This window comes from Oryctolagus cuniculus, chromosome 14 (assembly GCF_051225735.1).
Source record: "Oryctolagus cuniculus isolate XC-2025 breed Fujian yellow rabbit chromosome 14, ASM5122573v1, whole genome shotgun sequence".
Taxonomy (NCBI): domain Eukaryota; kingdom Metazoa; phylum Chordata; class Mammalia; order Lagomorpha; family Leporidae; genus Oryctolagus; species Oryctolagus cuniculus.
This window is the reverse complement of record NC_142880.1, coordinates 10,408,905-10,428,203: the sequence shown is the minus strand read 5'-3', so window position 1 is coordinate 10,428,203 and position 19,299 is coordinate 10,408,905.

Genomic DNA, 19,299 nt, shown 5'->3' with positions numbered 1-19,299 from the left:
ACGAAAAATAATCACCTGAGAAAGATGGTTTAACTCAAAAACCATATTCCAGAAACAGTTAGAAAGCAGGCAGACATGAGGAGAGAACACTCCGGTAACACCCATAAGTAAATCATACATACCTGCATGCTATGAAAATCGCTTCATTACTCTTACTCTCTTACTACTCTTCTGGGCTTTTCCCCATTCTTTGGAAATGGACAAGGCATATACACTTTTTTCCCCCTCAGGAACCAGTGTTTCAAAACTGTTGTGCCTGGTTTCTATTTCTTGTAATGTTTTTCTCCTCTTACTTCTGAAATGGTAGGCCTGAGGAAACAAAGAGTTAAATTTTTAAGCAGCCACTGATAGGCTCTCTAAAGCAATTATTCCTTCTGTCACCGAGAGATGAATGTACTACCACCAGACAGTACCAGCGCGCTCTTTCAGGCTCTGATGCAAATTCCTGTCGGACCACACCACTGAAAGCCCTCTGCCTCTTAGTAAAGCTCATTTCTTGTGATTTTTTTTCACATATAAAAAAGAAAATATCTTGCTTGGATGATTGTTGAACACATTTTAACAATTTTTAACCCATTTAGAATAGCATTACCTGCTTATTAACTTTGAAAAAAAATATTTATCTATTTGAATGGCCAAGTTGCAGGGGCAGGGGGGGAGAGACATAGAGAGCGGGAGGGGGGGAGAGGTGGGGAGGAGAAGAGAGGGGGAGGGGGAAGCTGGGGGGGGAAGAGGGAGAGGGAGAGGGGAGAGGTGGGGGGGTGCATAGAATAAGTGGGGAATGTGGCAGGGGGAACCGCCCTTCCACGGAGGTGGAAGGGACGGTAGCCAACCCGGGAAGAACCAGCAGCAAACCCAGGGAGGGCCGAGCAGACGAAAGAACAATGCAGGGTCCTGTGTCGTTCCTCCATGAAGACGGGGAGCGACATAATGGTGCCGTAACTCGGATATGAAGCCTAGGCAGGGTTTAGTGTCGTTCCTCCATGAAGAGGGGGAGCGACATAATGGTGCCGTGACTCGGATAGGAAACTTAAGAGGGAAGAAACGGGAAGAAGTTGGAAAATATCGGAGAGAGAGACTAGCAAAGAGCCTAGGGAAAAGCTGGACGAAAAAGGTGCCGGAAGAAGCTATTGAAAGCCTAGGCATAGACTCGGATACGGACTACGGGGGGAAGCTGGGAGAAATCTCTAAGGTTGAAAGCGAAAGTGAAAGCTTTCATAGACTCGGATGCGGACTATGGTGGGGAAGCTAGGAGATTGAAAGCGAAAGTGAAACCTGGAGGAGGCTTGGACTCGGATGTGGACTGTGAGGAGTAGCCAGGAGAAATGAGGGAGGAATATTGTTGGAAGAAAACTTAGGGAAACATACCGGGTAGAGAAAAATGTTAGGGAGGATGAAGCCGCGAGTGCAGGCCGAGGCGGAGACGTAAGCCAGCTTGGAATTCTTCAAGTCAGCCCGGGGAGCAAGAGGCGAAGATCTGGAACCAGAGGCAGAGACGTGGGCCGCCAGGTTGGAATTCGCCAGGTTAGTCCGGGGAACTTGACTGAATGCCAGTGGCGGAGACGTGAGCTACGCTGTGTGATTCACGGAAGCCGCCGCGTGCAGAGAGAGCACGGGGTGTGAATAGATAGGGAACGCGGGGCTGGCGCGAGGCCGTGGTGCGGGCGCGAAGGGCGTGGAGACCGCGCGGAGTGTGCGCGCGAAGCCAAGCCGCGCAGAGCCGGGAGCCCGCCGCAGGGCGGGCGCCGGGAAGCCGCGCAGATGAGAGCAGCGCGGGCTGAAGCGGCTCAGAGCCGGGAAGCCGCCGAGAAGCAGCCTCGGGGCGGGCACCGGGAAGCCGCAGGGATAAGAGAAACAGAAGTTTAGAAGTAAAATGAGAGAAATAGGAATGCTGGCAGATAGAAGTAAAATGGGAGAGATAGGAATGCCCGGAGATAGAGAAATAGACAAAAATAAGGCCTCCCCTCAACGTGGCAATGAGAGAGCTTGGATTCGGTCTGCCTGATTAAGGAGGTGGTGAGCACCTGCGGGCGGCTAGCAGCTTATGCGCCGCAGGTCACCGAAGACAGGCACGAATTAACATCAATAAGTCTCCCCACAATACGGCAATGAGAAGGCTTGGATTCGGTTTGCCTGATTGGTAGGGCTTGTAAGCACCTGCAAGCAGTTCTAGCAGAGTAGAGCATGTGCTGCAGGGCACCGAACACAGGCACGCATCAGCACCTAAAAACCTCCTCACAACATGGCGAAGAGAGGACCCAGATTCGGTTTGCCTGATTGATAGGACTTGTAAGCGCCTGTGGGCAACTCTAGCAAGCAGAGCAGAGTGTGTGCCACGGGGCACCGAAGACAGGCGCGTATCAACGCCAAAAATAAAAAGAAAGGGGGATCTGTGGGGAGCAACTGGGAGCAACTCGGACTAGACTAAGTTACTGGAATTAAGACTTATTCTATGCATCTGCTCTCCCACAATATGGCGCTGGGAGAGGAGAAAACAGCTTCTACGCAGCTGCCTCTCGCCAATTTGATTGAGCTGCAGGAGCTGATCCTGCTCCTGATTGGAGGAGAGCAGCGTACTCGGCATGTGGGTAGCAGAGTTGGGATTGGTGGAAGAGGACTATAAAGGAGGAGAGAGACAACATGCACCAGGAACATCTAAGGGGAACATCTATCTGAAGGAACACCTGAGGAACACCTGTGCAGCCCCCGAGAGAGCCGGCCGGCGGTGTGCCGCTCCCCCGCGGAAGTGGGGAATGTGGCAGGGGGAACCGCCCTTCCACGGAGGTGGAAGGGATAGTAGCCAACCCGGGAAGAACCAGCAGCAAACCCGGAGAGGGCCGAGCAGACAAAAGAACAGCGCAGGGTCCTGTGTCGTTCCTCCACGAAGACGGGGAGCGACACTCTCTGTCTCTCTCTCCATCTGTAACTAACTCTCAAATAAAATAAATAAAAATGTTTAAAAAAAAGAAAGCATTGTATCTATGAAATATATTAAATCTGTTTCTATATTAATAACAATTCTTTAAAAGGCTCTTGGGGAGGCTCCTCTCAAAACCAACAAGGAGTCTTCACTTATTTTGATTGAAAAGCCACCAGACAGAAAGACAGCAAAGACTCAAGGCTCAGTATATGTACTAATTCAGATTACTGTTTATTGCCACCAAATTGGATATTCATCATAGTTAAAATTGGTAAATTTTATATTATATGTGCCAACTTTAAAAATTAAATAAAAAGGATTTTAAAAATCCTTTGACCTATTTCTCTTGATACTCTGAGTTTCTGAACAAACAACTGTAGAAAGGACTAATTAATATATGAATTGAGAAAGACATCTCTGTTTCAGATTTTCTAAAACTGATAGGCTAAGAAAAGAGTAAGGCAGGCCTTGAGAATCCATTAGCATTATTTCAGGAATGAATTTTAAATAAAACAAGCTGGTCCTCGAGACATCTTTATTTCTTGAAGTGCTTATTACCATTGTGGAGAGAGAAAAAAACAAACGACCAAATAAGACTAGTGATCACTGAAAAAAGAAAGCATTAATTTGTAAACATTCAGAAGTCCTTGGGTGTACGATTGCTCTGTTACAACTGCAGTGATAAGGACTATTAATTGCTAAAACAAAAAGGGAAGGAGAAGAAGGGAGGGAGAGAGGGAGGAGAGAGAAGGAGGAGAGAAAAGGAGAAAAATTGTTGGCATACCAAAAAAGCAAAATAATCTCACAAACATAATTAAGATGATTCTGTCCCTAAGATCTCTTTAGCACTAGAGAGACTCATGTTTGCAGAGACCAGATCGCATCAAGGCCATATTTAATAAAATAGGTTCTCCCTTTAGGTTGACAATACAGTGCTATGGAAATTCAGACATCCCTTTACATAATGCACGCCAACACATTAACATTTTTACCGGAACTCGTAGGCAGTGGGGGATGAATCCAGGTAAATTCACATTTGTGGATGTGAAACTTCTCTACTCTGCACTGCCATTCATATTCTCCTCTTTGCTCTGTTGCTCTCTGCCAGATGCAACACTTTCCTCGTGTTTTCTTGGTCTTTGTCAAATATCATGCAAGGCACCACCAAATTAGAAACCCAGGCACCAGGAGAAGCTACCAACTGCACACAGCTGTAGAAGCAGCAGGCCTGTTTCCTCAAAGATGGCAGACGGAGCCTCCACACTGAATAGAACAATGCATTTTCAAAGGATTCTTTTGAACAAGCAATTTCTTCCTCATTTTGTGCCACATAAAAGACAAACACGGAGAAAGTCGTGAGGCTTTGCTCTTGTTTTGTGTGTTTTAGTAACGTGCTGGCTCATGTCCAAGGACAGATGAACAGCTCTGATGAAGGTTCTAGGTAATAAAGACTCTCCTCGGTTTTCCCACTTCTGCCTCTTTTCACAAGCAACAAATGAAAGCATGTTTGCTGTGTGCATGAACCCTGAGCAAAGTTATTCATTAGAAGAAATGTCCCACTGGGACTTCCCCTCTCTCTTTTTATCACCTCTCCCTTGTTGGTGGGATCCATGTTTGCTTCAGTCTTTGGGGAATGTCTTTAAATTTTAAAATACACCTGCTCCTTGATCCTGGCACTTGTATGAATATTTCTGTAGCATTGATTTTGAGAACAGGAAACCAGCCCCTGACATCCAGGAACCAGACCAACACAGCAAGGCCTTCATGCTGCCAGCTGCTTGCCTGCACCCACAGAGGTGTCCTGTTGAAAATACACAAGCTCATAGAACACCCACATCAGACAAGGTCCCTTTGTGACTGGGATGAAGTGAGATCAAAGCAAAGCAATACAAAACCTTATCCAAATTTACTGGCCGAAGCACAGATTCTGCATCCTTCCTAATGTTGTCTCCTTGCTTTGGCCCTATGGTTCCCCATGTCGTGTGTAATCTGCATTATTGCATCAACAATAAACCCGATCTACTTTCTGGTGGTGGCAGGCATAACCTACAAATATTTTTGTTTATTCAGAGCCCTTGCCATAAATAGCCTTTTTCTGCCAGAGAGAGAGAGAGAGAGAAAGAGAGAGAGACAGAGAAAACTGTTATATACGTGTATGAACATAAAAATAAGACCTTGTTACTCAACCAATAAATCTACAATAAAAGGTCCCAAATGGGATGGAATTTGACTATGCTCAGTCAAAGTCAATGATATCCACACAGTCATAAACTATAGATCCTCTAGATTCTGATCCCTGACACTTGCATCAGTCATGTAATTTGTGGGGTCAAGCGAAAAATGGAAATGCGGGATGTCTTTTTATTAAGATAGTAAAATACAAAACATTTTCCTTTTCCTACCATCCAGTTCTTGACCTGTCTTGACTTTTTAATTTCTTCTTAATGCCATGCTGTCTGGGGCAAGGTAATAATATTCTTGGACAAAGCACAATTTTCCTCAAGAACTGGGTTGTGTTTTGGCCCTACTGGGGTCCACCAGCAGTCAAGTCTCCCAGCCAGTCAGTAGCCAGGAGGAAGCACTGTGCCCAGCCACTTAGGGGCAGGAAAGTCAAACCAGGGAGTGCCCTTCCCAAGGGAGCTGCTGTTTTAACCCCTTGCACCTGGATGAACCCCAAATGATTGCCACCCTTGCCTCTGACAATCACACTCAATTCTAGATGAGGGTAGGTAAAAATCTTGCAGCCAGGACTCATGAGTCCAAAATCACTGTGGCATTGCCAGCCTGCCACCAAGACTTGCTCTCAAATGTCATGGGTGCACATACCCAATGCTTTCCCTTCTTCAGGCCCAGTCAGGGAGAGTGTTGTAGTGGTCTCTGGACAAGTGCAGGGAAGGAGAAATCGGGGGCAGGAGTGAGGAGTTGGGAGGTGAGAAAGCAGGTCCCAGAGGACGTAGCCAAGGAGGCCTAGAAACAGCAGAAGCAGCAGGAGGCAGGAGCTATGTGTATACTATGCCACATACTCTACACCATGTATACTTTGTGATCCCCCTGGATTTTGCTTCCAAAACTGAAACTGAAAGAAAACTATTAAGATTGTCAAGACGGCAACTGCAGAGTATTAAGCCTCCATCATGCAGTCCTCTTGAGTGTGGGGCCTGGTACAACCACACAGGTCAAATACTTATACAATACTTAACATTAAAACAAAAGCACAGATATGATGGATGATATAGCAAACTATTTTACAACAGAGCTTATCATTACCCTATCATCCAGTCTTTTATGAAAACATACAAGTTTTAGGGCCCAGTGCTGTTGCACAGCAAGTGAAGCCACTGCCTGCAATACCAGCATCCCATATGGGTGCCATTTTTTGTTCTGGCTGCTCCACTACTCATTCAGCTCTTTCATAACGGCCTGGGAAAACAGCGGAAGGTGGTACAAGTGTTTGGGCCTCTGCCACCCATGTGGGAGACCCAGATGAAGCTCCTGGCTCCTGGATTGGCCTGGGTCAGCCCCGGCTGTTGGGGCCATCTAGGGAGCAAACCAGTGGATGGAAGCTTGCTTGCTCTCTCTTTCTCTGTAACTCTTTGAAAATAAATAAATAAATGTTCAAAAACTGTTTGAGATAATGCCATGGATTCCTAAAACCTCCTATTTTAGGAGTATTACTAGTTCACGAAGCATACACTACTGACAGTCATTTGAACCGTACATACCATCCTGCCCTTGGGGAAATGATTTTTGCTTCCCATAACTCTAAGTTGAAAAAACTGATTTCATGGATGTTACTGGAAACCGTGATACTTAGTGAAATAAGCCAGTCCCCAAAAGACAAATACCATATGTTTTCTCTGAGGTGTGGTAACTAATAGAGCACTTGCATAGGAGTGGAATTGACATTTTGAGATTCCATGATTGTTTACAACCCTTGTCTCCACTGTTGAGGAACAGTGTTTTGTTGTTTTTTTTTTTCTCCATACTATTTGTTTAACTCTTTACTTAGTGTAGGGTTACTCTTATGAGTATAAATTAAACTGAAAATAGATCTTTGTAAAAATTAATAGTGAGAATAGAGGGAGGAGGAAGAAGGGTGGAGGCAGGGTAGCGTGGGAAGTATCACTATGTTCCCAAATTTGTTTATATGAAATACATGAAACTTTTTTTACAGGCAAAGTGGACGGTGAGAGAGAGACAGAGAGAAAGGTCTTCCTTTTCTGTTGGTTCACCCCACAATGGCCGCTGCAGCTGGCGCACTGCACTGATCAGAAGCCAGGAGCCAGGTACTTCTCCTGGTCTCCCATGCAGGTGCAGGCCCAAGCACTTGGGCCATCCTCCACTGCCCTCCCGGGCCACAGCAGAGAGCTGGACTGGAAGAGAAGCGACCGGGACTAGAACCCAGTGTGCCGGCGCTGCAGGCGGAGGATTAGCCTAGTGAGCTGTAGCACTGGTGAAACTTTTATATCTTAAATAAAAATTCAAAAAATGAATAAAATAGATTTCAGTCCATTTGTGTCCCTAAGTTTTCTGGTCCCTGAGGTTGCTGGTATTAGTTGCTTTATTATGACAGTCTGTCTTCTTAAATTGAAGTTTAAAAAAAAATCATTGTCTAATGTGTCTATTTAATGCTTATAATTCTAAATTCTACCCCCTTAAATTTTTTTTTTTGATTGGGGCCAGTGCTGTGGCGCAGCAGGTTGACGCCCTGGCCTGAAGTGCCAGCATCCCATATGGGCGCTGGTTCTAGTCCCTGCTGCTCCTCTTCCAATCCAGCTCTCTGCTATGGCTTGGGAAAGCAGTAGAAGATGGCCCAAATCCTTGGGCCCCTGCATCCACATGGGAGACTGGGAAGAAGCTCCTGGCTTCGGATCGGCGCAGTTCCGGCCATTGCAGCTAACTGGGGAGAGAACCAGCATATGGAAGACCTCTCTCTGCCTCTCTTCTCTCTGTGTAAGTCTCTGACTTTCAAATAAATAAAAATCTTAAAATTGATTTTTTATTTTATTTTGAAGGGAGGAAGTAAGGGAGGGTTGGGGGGTGGAGAGAGAGAATATGGATCTCTTATCTCTCAACTCACTCCCCAAATCTCACAACTGCTAGGGCTGGACCAAGCTGAAGTCAGGATCCAGGAACTCCATCAGGGCCTCCCACTTGATTGGCAGAGACCCAGCTATTTGAGCCCTCCCCATTGCCTCCCAGGGTGCCTATCAGCAGCCAACTAGAATCTGAAGCCAGGACCCCATCCCAGGCACTACAAGGTAGGATGCAGGCATCCAGAGCTGTATCCCGACCAGTATGCCAAGCACCCACCCCAGTTCTACCGTCTTGGATGTTAGTATTGCCAGTGTGCTCTCCGATTCTTCTAGTCTAGAATCTCATGGCTTATTCCTTTTCAACTTTTCTATTTTGTTCCAAGTGTGTCCCTTATAACAAATATAGAACAGATTTTATTTTTACCTTGGTCTGATAATTGCTGCTTTAAATAGTGGTGACCAGCTTGCCAGCATGTCATGTAACATATGTGACTATAGTTCATCCACATGACATCATTCCTGGTTTATATTCTTTAATTTCTTATTTTGCTGGTTTTCCCCACATTCTGTTCATTTCCTCTGTTCCCTCTTGCCCTGCGGAAGTCCTAGTGTTTTCTCCTCCACTAGTGGTTGCCTAACTTTCCTCCGCAGACTCCTGCTGTGTGAAAACAAGATGTAACTGACTCCCAGCACATGGTGGCTGTGCTTTTTCTGCCCCAGAAGATGGGACCTTTTTCTCAACATTCTTCCCACTCCTCGCTCCCTTTCAAGGCCTTGCCTTCCCAGTCTCTCTTCCCCTTCCCCATCTCAACTGTTAGACATCCTGGGGAGGTTTAAGATTTTAATTCCCAAGATTGATGGATGTTTTTAACCTATAATGTATCTCTTCTATTGTAAAAGTTGTTTTTTAACACTCAGATTACATAGTCCCATTCTTTCATTAGCCACTTAAATAGAATTTCATTTAGCATAAATGTAAATATATAACAGATTTTGACATGATTTATGCTGTTTAATTTACATACATATGAGTAATTATGTTTTACTCACCACTTTTTCCACTTTCGCCTTCCCCTACTTTGAAGTCTGTCCTGATTCGCCTGTTGGTATGTTGGCGAGAAACCCGCGGAACCCCCGAGTCCTTGCTCGCTTGCAGACACTGTTACTTCACTTGGTCAGAGGAGCCCCGACTGTGTGTCAGATTCTCTGGCTTCAGTTCTCTTCTGCCTGCAGTACTTCCGCATGCCTCTGTCTTCACTCTTACAGCTAAGAAGCCTTAGGTCAATTTGACTTTTCTTTGCACAGAGTTTCTTCTGTTTGGAAACTTGAATCATTTTCTGTCTTCAAAGTTGGGGATTTTACCAATTTATATATGTGTCTTTTCTCTTCTGCCTGGAAGTTGAATTTTTCAAATGAAAGTTCAAGGCTTTCTTCAGCTTAATTTTCTTCCATCACTTATTAATTGCTGAATCTCCTGCATCCATTCTTCTTTCTTCTTTGGGCCTCTGATTGGTCTCCTGGTTCCTCTCTTTCTTCTAATGATTTCTGCCGTTGGCATTTCTACTCTGTGTGTCGAGACATTTCTCCCACTTCATCCTCAAGGTCATCGGCAGTCTTTTATTGGACACTATTGTCTCACTCAACTCAACAATTTTTTTATCTTAAAGATCCTGGGAGTTTTTTCTTAGTTCTAATTTGATAAAAATAAATTGGCTATGGTACATTCAGGTTTCCTTAGGTTTTCTGCTTATATTGTGCTTGTTTAATAATTTGTAGATGGGAGATTCAAATATCATAAAATCAATCCATTCAAAGTGCATGATTAAGTGGGAATCAATACAGTCACATTATTGTGCACCAGCTCAGTGTAATTGCAAATCATATCTGTCACTCCAAAATTAAACCCCTTACCCACACAGTAATTTCTTCACATACCTGCTCTTCCAGTCCCTGGGTACTGCCAATCTGCATTCTCTCTCTTTGGATTTATCTTTATCTTTTCAGGATATCTCATGTAAATAGAATCATATAAAATGTGATCTTTTGCGCTAGAATCTTTCAGTTAATGTATTTTTGAGGTTCATCCATATTGTAGCATAAATCAAGATTTCATTTGTTTTAATGACTGAATAACATTCTACTTTAAAAAGATATGGAAATTTTTACCCCTTCATTTGGTGATGGACATTTACACTGCTTCCACATTTTGATCATTTTGAATATCAGATATATGATGTGAGAATACTTTCTCCCACTCTGTGGGTTGTCTTTTCACTTTATTGATAATGTTCTTTGATCTACAAAAGTTTTAAATTTTGATACAGCCCAATTTATTCTATTTTTTCTTTTGTTGCTCATGTCTTTTGGTGTTGTATCTAAAAATCTATTGTTAAATTCAAGGTCATGAAAATTTATTCCATGATGCCTCCTAAGAGTTTTATGATTTTAACTGCTACATTTATGTTGCAGATGCATTTTGAGTTAATAGTTGTATGTGGTATGAGATGGGGATTTAACTTGATTCTTTCATGTGGGGAAATCCAATTGTCCTGGCACTTATTTATTGGAGAGATTATTCATTCTTCATTAAATGGTCATGGCATGACTGTTGAATATCAGTTGGCCATAGTTGCAAGGCTTGCTTTCTGGACTCTCGCTCTATTCCATTGGTCTACATGTCTGTTCTGTTGTCAATACCGCACTTATTTGATAATTGTAAGACTGTAGGAAGGTTTGAAATCAGAAAATGTGAGTCCTCTGACTTCATTTGTTTTTCAAGATTGTTTTGGTTATTAAAGAATGCTTGTAATTCTTTATGAATTTGAGAATTGGCTCTTGCATTTCTTAATCATTGTATTTTTTGAAAGGAATTGCATTAAGCATACTGATTTTTGGGGTAGTTTAGCATAATTAAATATTTTTCAGTTCATAAACACTGATGTAATTCACTTTTTTAGATTGTCTTCCATTTCTGTCAACAATATTTTAGTTCTCAGCATACAAGACTCTTATTTTTTTATTTTTTTTATTTGACAGATAGAGTTAGTGAGAGAGACAGAGAGAAAGGTCTTCCTTCTGTTGGTTCACCCCCAAAATGGCCGCTACAGCCAGAGCTACACCGATCCGAAGCCAGGAGCCAGGTGCTTCTTCCTGGTCTCCCATGCGGGTACAGGAGCCCAAACACTTGGGCCATTCTCCCCTGCCCTCCCGGGCCACTGCAGAGAGCTGGACTGGAAGAGGAGCAACCAGGACAGAATCCTGCGCCCATATGGGATGCTGGCGCCACAGGTGGAGGATTAACCAAGTGAGCCACAGCAACGGCCCAGCATTTAAGACTTTTAACTGTTAATTAGTCAAGGCTCTTCAGCGATCCAGAACCAGTAAGATAAACATAGATGTAGAGAAAGATTTATAAGGTGGGATTGGCTCACACAATTAAGCCTCATGCAAGTTGGAAGCTCAGAGAAATCGATGGTATAGATTTAGTTCAGATTTAAAAATCTGAGATCTATGGGACTGATAGCATAAGTCTTGAGCCAAAAAGCTTGAGAACCAGAAGTGTCTATGAGGGCAGAAGTAGATGTGTGTTCCAGCTAAAGCAGAGAGCTAACTCATTCTTCTTTCACATATGCATTCTATTCAAGCCTTCAGTGGATTGGATGATGCCCATCCTCATTGGCGAGAGTGATCTTCTTTACTCAGTCTACCAACTCCAGTGCTAATCTCCTCTGGAAATACAATCAGAGATACATCAAGGTGTAACATTTTACTATTTATCTGAGCATCCCTTAGCCCAGTCAAGTTGATACACAAAATTAATACCACAATCTCCTTGGCTAATTTTTTCTAGGATATTTTCTTCCTTTTGATGCTATTATAAATGAAATTGTTTGTCTAATTTCTCTGAGTTTTTGGGGGAATATATAGAAACATAACTAGTTTCTGTAAATTGATCTTGTACCTAAAAACTTTGCTAAATTACTTATTAGCCCTAGTAGAATTTTGTGTGGATTTGAGGATCCCTTACATATAAGATCACATCATCTGGAAATATAAGGAGTCTTCATAGTTAAAGGAAATGCAAATTATGGTAAAACTCTACATGGGTTTGAAATTTTTTTTTGCACCAAAGTAAATTTATCTTGTAATTCCATGAGTATTTATTTCATTCAAGATGAAAAAAGTTCCCATCTCTTGCTCACTCCCAAATACCTTCAATTATTAGGGCTGGCTTGGGACCAAAGTCAGGAGCAGAGAGCACAATCCAGTTCTTCCAAGTGAGTTGTAGGAACCCAATTACTTGAACCCTCACTGCTATCTCTAGGGTCTGCATTACCTGGAAGCTGGAGTCAGGAATCAAATCCAGGTACTCCAATGTATGACACAGGCATCCTAACCACTAGGCTAAATGCTCACTTCCTGAAATTCTTGAAGTGCCCTCATAGAGATCACTTTACGTCCCCTTCCCCCATTTGGATACTTTTCATTTCTTTTTCTTGCCCAATTGCTCTGGCTGGAACTTCCAGTTTGATTTTAAAATGTAGTCATACAAGTATCCACCCTTGTCTTGTTCCTCACGACACAGGCTTCACTCAGATTTCCCCAAGTCACACATCAGTTCATCAGCCAACACATTCACAACTTCAAGGACTGTATTGCTAATAACTTTTAACACAAAGATGATATTTATTTTGGAAATCTTGGAAACAAAAAATTATCAAAAAGCTAATGTTCATGTGTATGCCCACTGATGACTTTACATTTCAATGCTGATCTCTTATGAATGTATACATACTCAATAAATATATTTTATAAATGACAACCCCTGGGGTTGAGATCACACTTTACATATTTTGAAGTCTACTTTCTATAATAAGTAAACCTTATAAAACTTTTAAACATACTATTGTTTTGTACATCTTTAAATTGGAACTCTACATTGGTGTAATAGTAATTACGCTATTACCCCATGTCCAGAACAATTATTTCTTACAGATACCAAATTGTTCCTCAAATTTTACCTAGGTACTTTTAAGAATATACACAATTCTTTACATAATTAAAAGGAATTAGTATACTAGTGGCTTAAACTCATAATGGTTATGGCCTTTAAAAGGTGAAAAGCTTTTAGTTGTTTTTTAAATTTTTAAACTCTGAAATCTATTAGCATTTTTAAAAATATGAGTCCATAAACAAGCTCCTGTGTAAATTTGGTGGTGGTGGCTTGTATGTTTTAAAGGCAAGTTTAGAAGATAATTCTAAATGGTGAAAAGTATTTAAGACTTCTATAACTTTTAAAAAAATTTTATTAATACAAAGAGAATAGATTTTATTTATTTCATAGGTACAATTCTAAGAAGGTAATCATATTTCCCTCCTTATCTCTCTCCCTTCCTCAATCCCCCTCTTTCCTTCCTTTTTTTTAAGTTTTGCAAAAACATTATTACAATCCAATCTATAATCATAGGCTTAATGGATTACTAACCCATTAAGAAAAACACAGTTCCACAGGAGTATATACAAGGGCTAAAGACAACAATCAAATCAGAGCATGTCTGTTTCATTCCTATACATTTTTGTATTCTATATTAATTACCACATATCAGAAAACATGATATTTTTGGACTTGCTTCTTTCACTAAGCATAATGGTTTCCAGTTGCATCCATTTTGTTGCAAAAAAAAAATTCACTCTTATGCTGAGTAGTATTCCATACTACCACATTTTCTTTATCCAGTCATCAGTTTGTGGTCATCTGAGTTGATTCTATAGCTCAACTAATGTGAACTGAACTGCAAAAAACATGGGGGTACAAATAACTCTTTGATATGCTGATTTAATTTCATCTGAGTAAATTCCAAGGAATGGGATGGCTGGGTCATATTGTAGATCGATTTTCAGATATCTGAGGAATCTCCATACTCCCTTCCATAATGGTTGTACTAGTTTACATTCCTGCCAACAGTTAATTAGGGTACTTTTTCCCCACAACCTCATCAGCATTTACTATTTTTTTGATTTTTGAATGATAGCCATTCTAATTGGGGTGAGGTGAAATTTCAACAGTGGTTTTTATTTGTATTTCCCTGATGGCTATTGATCCTGATCATTTTTTCATGTGTCTATTGGCCATTTATATTTCAAAGGATGAAAGACTTCACTAACTTATAAAAGTTAAAAGTACCATCCATAAGTAGAAAGTAAATTCCTTTCTTTTGTTTTGCATCTGGTTTATTTAAATACTTCCTTTTACAATGCTTATTTAGAAAATAACTATGAGCCCATTAAGAAAAAAAATGGTACATTTCTCCACATACTCAATATCTGATTCAAAAAATTCTGTTTAATCATTGCTGCTTCTATTGTTGATAAAATTGGTAAGAAAATGATCTTGCTTTCTACTTTATTATTCCTCAATAATTTGGAAAAGTTAATATAAATTTCTTTATGATCAAGATGGAGTTCAACAAATATGAAATAATAAAGCAAAAAAGAATTCTAAGATTCAGTGTTTGGCAGAAATATTAAAGACTTTGGAAGCAAGGCCATAGAAGTCGACATGGGAGAGAAATCTTGAGTGCTCATGTCCACAGGCAAAGATTTTGCAGTGGACAACTTGCCACCCCCTCATCTCTCTGGCCTTTCCCACACTCTAAACTGCCCTCAGCGCTGTAGCCTTCACTCTACAGACAATGTCTTTTGTGACCATCATTACAGCTTTTAAACACCTTGTATGCTCAGAATCAACTCTTTTTTTTTTTAACTTTTATTTAATGAATATAAATTTCCAAAGTACAATTTATGGATTAAAATGGCTTCCCCCACATACCGTCCCTCCCACCCACTACCCTCCCCTTTCCCACTCCCTCTCCCCTTCCATTCACATCAAGATTCATTTTCAATTATCTTAATATACAGAAGATCAGCTTAGTATACATTAAGTAAGGATTTCAACAGTTTGCTCCCACACAGAAACATACAGTGAAAAATAATAGATGATTTTTTTTAAATGATGATGAAATCAGATCAGACCTATTGTCATGTTTAATCCCAGTGAGAGTCAAGTTGGGAGTTGATAATTTCTTTTTTTTTTTTTTTACAGAGGATCAGTTTAGTATACATTAAGTAAAGATTTCAACAGTTTGCACCCCCATAGAAACACAAAGTGAAATATATTGTTTGAGTACTCGTTATAGCATTAAATCTCAATACACAGCACATTAAGGACAGAGATCCTACATGAGGAGTAAGTGCACAGTGACTCCTGTTGTTGACTTTACAAATTGACACTCCTGTCTATGGCATCAGTAGTCTCCCTATGCTCCAGTCATGAGTTTCCAAGGCTATGGAAGCCCTCTGAGTTCTCTGACTCTTATCTTGTTTAGACAAGGTCATAGTCAAAGTGGAGGTTCTCTCCTCCCTTCAGAGAAAGGTACCTCCTTCTTTGATGACCTGTTCTTTCCACTGGGATCTCACTCGCAGAGATCTTTTGCCAGAGTGTCTTGGCTTTCCATGCCTGAAATACTCTCATGGGCTTTTCAGCCAGATCCGAATGCCTTTAGGGCTGATTCTGAGGCCAGAGTGCTATTTAGGACATCTGCCATTCTATGAGTCTGCTGAGTATCTCACTTCCCATGTTGGATCACTCTCCCCTTTATTTATTCCATTGGTTAGTGTTAGCAGGTACTAGACTTGTTTATGTGCTCCCTTTGACTCTTAGTCCTTTCATTATGATCAATTGTGAACTGAAATTGATCACTTGGAATAGTGAGATGGCATTGGTACATGCCACCCTGATGGGATTGAATTGGAATCCCCTGTTATGTTTTTAACTCTACCATTTGGGGCAAGTCAGCTTGAGCATGTCCCAAATTATACATCTCTTCCCTCTCTTATTCCCACTCTTATGTTTAACAGGGATGACATTTCAGTTAATTTTTAACACTTAAGAATAACTGTGTATTAATTACAGAATTAAACCAGTCATATTAAGTAGAACAGACAAAAAAACTACTAAGAGGGATAATGTATTAAATTGTTCATTAACAGTCAGGGCTATGAGGGAGATAATGGCTCATGTGGTTTATCTCAAATATGAATGTTCTAAATCAAATAGTCTTTGTCCCTAAAATCTATGTATTGACAAACTGAGCCAGACCTTCTAACTCTCCGAGAATATCTGAGTTTACCAATAGAATCAAAAGTGCTTGTAACTCCATTTCTTCTATCACCAATGTAGTTAGATCTCCAAGAAGAAAGTGGATAACCATTCAATTAAACACCTGAATGTATTTAAATCTTAATTTTTTTAAGCAAGAAGAGTCAGAATTTGCTAGGTCATTTGGGACACAAATAGTTAACTTCACACCTGGCAAGCTGAACCCCAGTTAGAATGACCCCGAGAATGTCAAGATGGCACTTTACAGCCCAAGAGCCTGCTGGCACTCTGGCTCTTAGAGCTACCCACGTGCCCTGAACATATCAAACTGACAAGATCATACATCGTAGACAAGTGGTCTTTTGCTCATTCAAACCTACTTCATTGCAGTGTGTAGGTTTCTGCACATCCGCATGTTCCCCACCCAACAAAAAGCATAAATAGGCTGTTGCCTCCTGCATGGTGGGCTGAATCTCTTCTCAGACACCTGCTCATTGTCTGAGCATAAAACTTAATTCTACCATGGTGTCCTATCTGCAATAAAAGGCCTTTCTGCCTTAACTAGTTGCCTCCTTGTCTCTTTGAACCCTAAAAAAAGCTTAAACAAGATGAACCTACCAAAATCCTAACATCTAGTAATCCTCACAGGGTACAATGAACAGAGTTGTTCTGTTAAACCAGCGACCTGTCTCCCATGACATTAATCTACCATTGATGTTCCTTTCCTTTGTGGAATTCCCTTTCTTCTCATCCCAGTCATGTGTTTCTACTGGTGACTGCCATTTATATGCTACTATTCTAGCCAAAAGTTGGGTGAGCTCCTGTCTCATCTTGAGCCCAATTTATCACCCAATTCTAAAGCCTACACTGATGTTCAAATACGAAATAGGTGATTCAAGCTGGACCAGAGGACATCTTAGCAGAATATAATTGCGAGTGTCAGGATCTCCCTTTTTGGCTCTTGAGTAGATGAAAGGGTTTAGTCTAGCGTGTCCAGAGCTATGTTGCCAAGTATGGAAAAAAATCATTTGGAATAGGAAAATAATCTCATGCAGAAAGAATCATAGCCAAGAGTCAATAAGAGAAAAGAAATCTGATTGCATAAACTCCGTCAATCTAGTGATCTGTGTCCGGTTCCACCCTTTTATTTTCCATGCACTGGTAGTATGAGACAATGAATTCTTCATACTTGCATAAGTTAATTGGTTAGAGGTTGTTTTTTTTTTTTTGTCACTTGAAACTACAAGATATTTAAATTACTGTGGAACTCCTGAAAGCTTAATATTTTTCAAGAAACCTAGTGGTTTCTGATGAGCAGGAAACTTTTTGAAAAGAAAGAAAAATTTACATTTAAGCATAGATTATATGCAACACACACAGAGTACATATTGTTATAACAAAGTAATAACTACCCCCAGTGATCAGTCCCAAGAGGGAGTTGACATTCATGAAGATGTTCAGATCATGAGGTTTTCCCACATAATCTGAATCCTGGTTGTGCCACATACTAGTACCATATACCTTCAGGCAATTTTGTAATTTCCTTAATTTCTATTTCTTTATATGTAAAATAGAGATGATAATGCATAGCTCACCTGATTCTTACAGTGTATGGTACACACAGCATACTCCAAAGTGGTATCTATGATGAAATCTCAGCTAACTGAATTTAGGTACTTAGAGTAGATAGAACTAAGATATCCCAGAATCGTAAGTGTGAAGAAACTTGTTAATTTAAAACAGTTACTGGGGGTTCGCTATTTTTTTTTATATTTATTTATTTGAAAGGCAGTTACAGAGAGGTGGGGCGGAGGGAGGAGAGGTTTCTTCTATCCACTGGTTCACTCCCCAAATCACTGCAACAGCTAGAGCTGGGCTGATCTGAAGCCAGGAGCCAGGAGCTTCCTCTGGGTCTCCCACGCGGGTGCAGGGGCCCAAGGACTTGAGCCATCTTCCACTGCTTTCCCAGGCCATGGCAGAGAGATGAATCGGAAATGGAGCAGCCAGGACTCGAACCAGCGCTCATATGGGATGCCAACACTGTAGGCAGTGACTTTACCTGCTACACCACAGTGCTGGCTTCAGGAGTTTACTACTGACAAAGATAAATGGCTTACAGCCTTCTCTCATGGAAGTTAGTTTTCTAGGAGACAGCATTAAATACAAATATCTTGTGGAATTCTACATAGTTGGAACGTTATTAGTGACCCGGGAAGCAGCACACAGTATAGAATTATTGTGTCTGGAAGTTCAACATGACAGAGTTATCTAAGAAAGCTCTGTGAATCCTGTCTGAGCCAGGTTTATAACAGACTTCTCATCAGAAAACATAAAAATTATCAGAGGAAAAAAATAATGTCGGATTTGAAGTATTGAAAGAAGAAAAGGTTGAGAATGATCTTATTTACAGTAAGTTGCAGAAATTAAGGTGAAGGATCAATGTCATCAAGATGACAGAATAGGAAGTCCTAGAGACATACCAATCCAACTGTCATCCATGAACACAAAAATTTTGAGAGCTCTGAAATGCATGTGGAAAGTTCCAGGACGCTCATGCAGCACAAAATCTTAGCGCAGCTGCTGCACTGTAAAGATAAGAACAGTTTCACTTCACTCATATCATTCCTGCACAAGCTGGCACAGGTCAGAGCCAAGAAAGAACCCTCAGCACACTGTTGATTCCTCCTACAGGGGGAATGATAGTGAAGAGAGCATCCAATTTCCCTAGACTTTGAGCTGCTTCCCAAGAGGCCTTCCTCTCTATCACCTCACTTCACCTAGGACACTGAGGAAATCATCATAATTAGGACACGTAGGGGTAAGTAAGAACAAAGGAAATGGCCAGGTGCTCATGTCAACCAGCCCACAAATCTCAACAACTTCCCTGTGGATTTAACCAGCCAGCTGGTAAACATATGGTACACAGCCACTAGCCTGGGTGTTGACCCAAGCATTCAGCCAACCTATGGATCTTAGAAGCTTATGTTCTACACACCATTGGAGCTGGCACCAATACACTTTGTCCAAGAATGTGTAAATTTTAGATCTCAGAAGTGGGCTCAATTTCAAAGGGTTGGGAAAAAGCACAAAACCTTGAAACTGCTCTATCAAGAGGGATGCAGCGAAGTACAGCTTTCACCCGGTGCTCAGATCTTTCAAGACATTTCCTGGGCATAGCCACATGA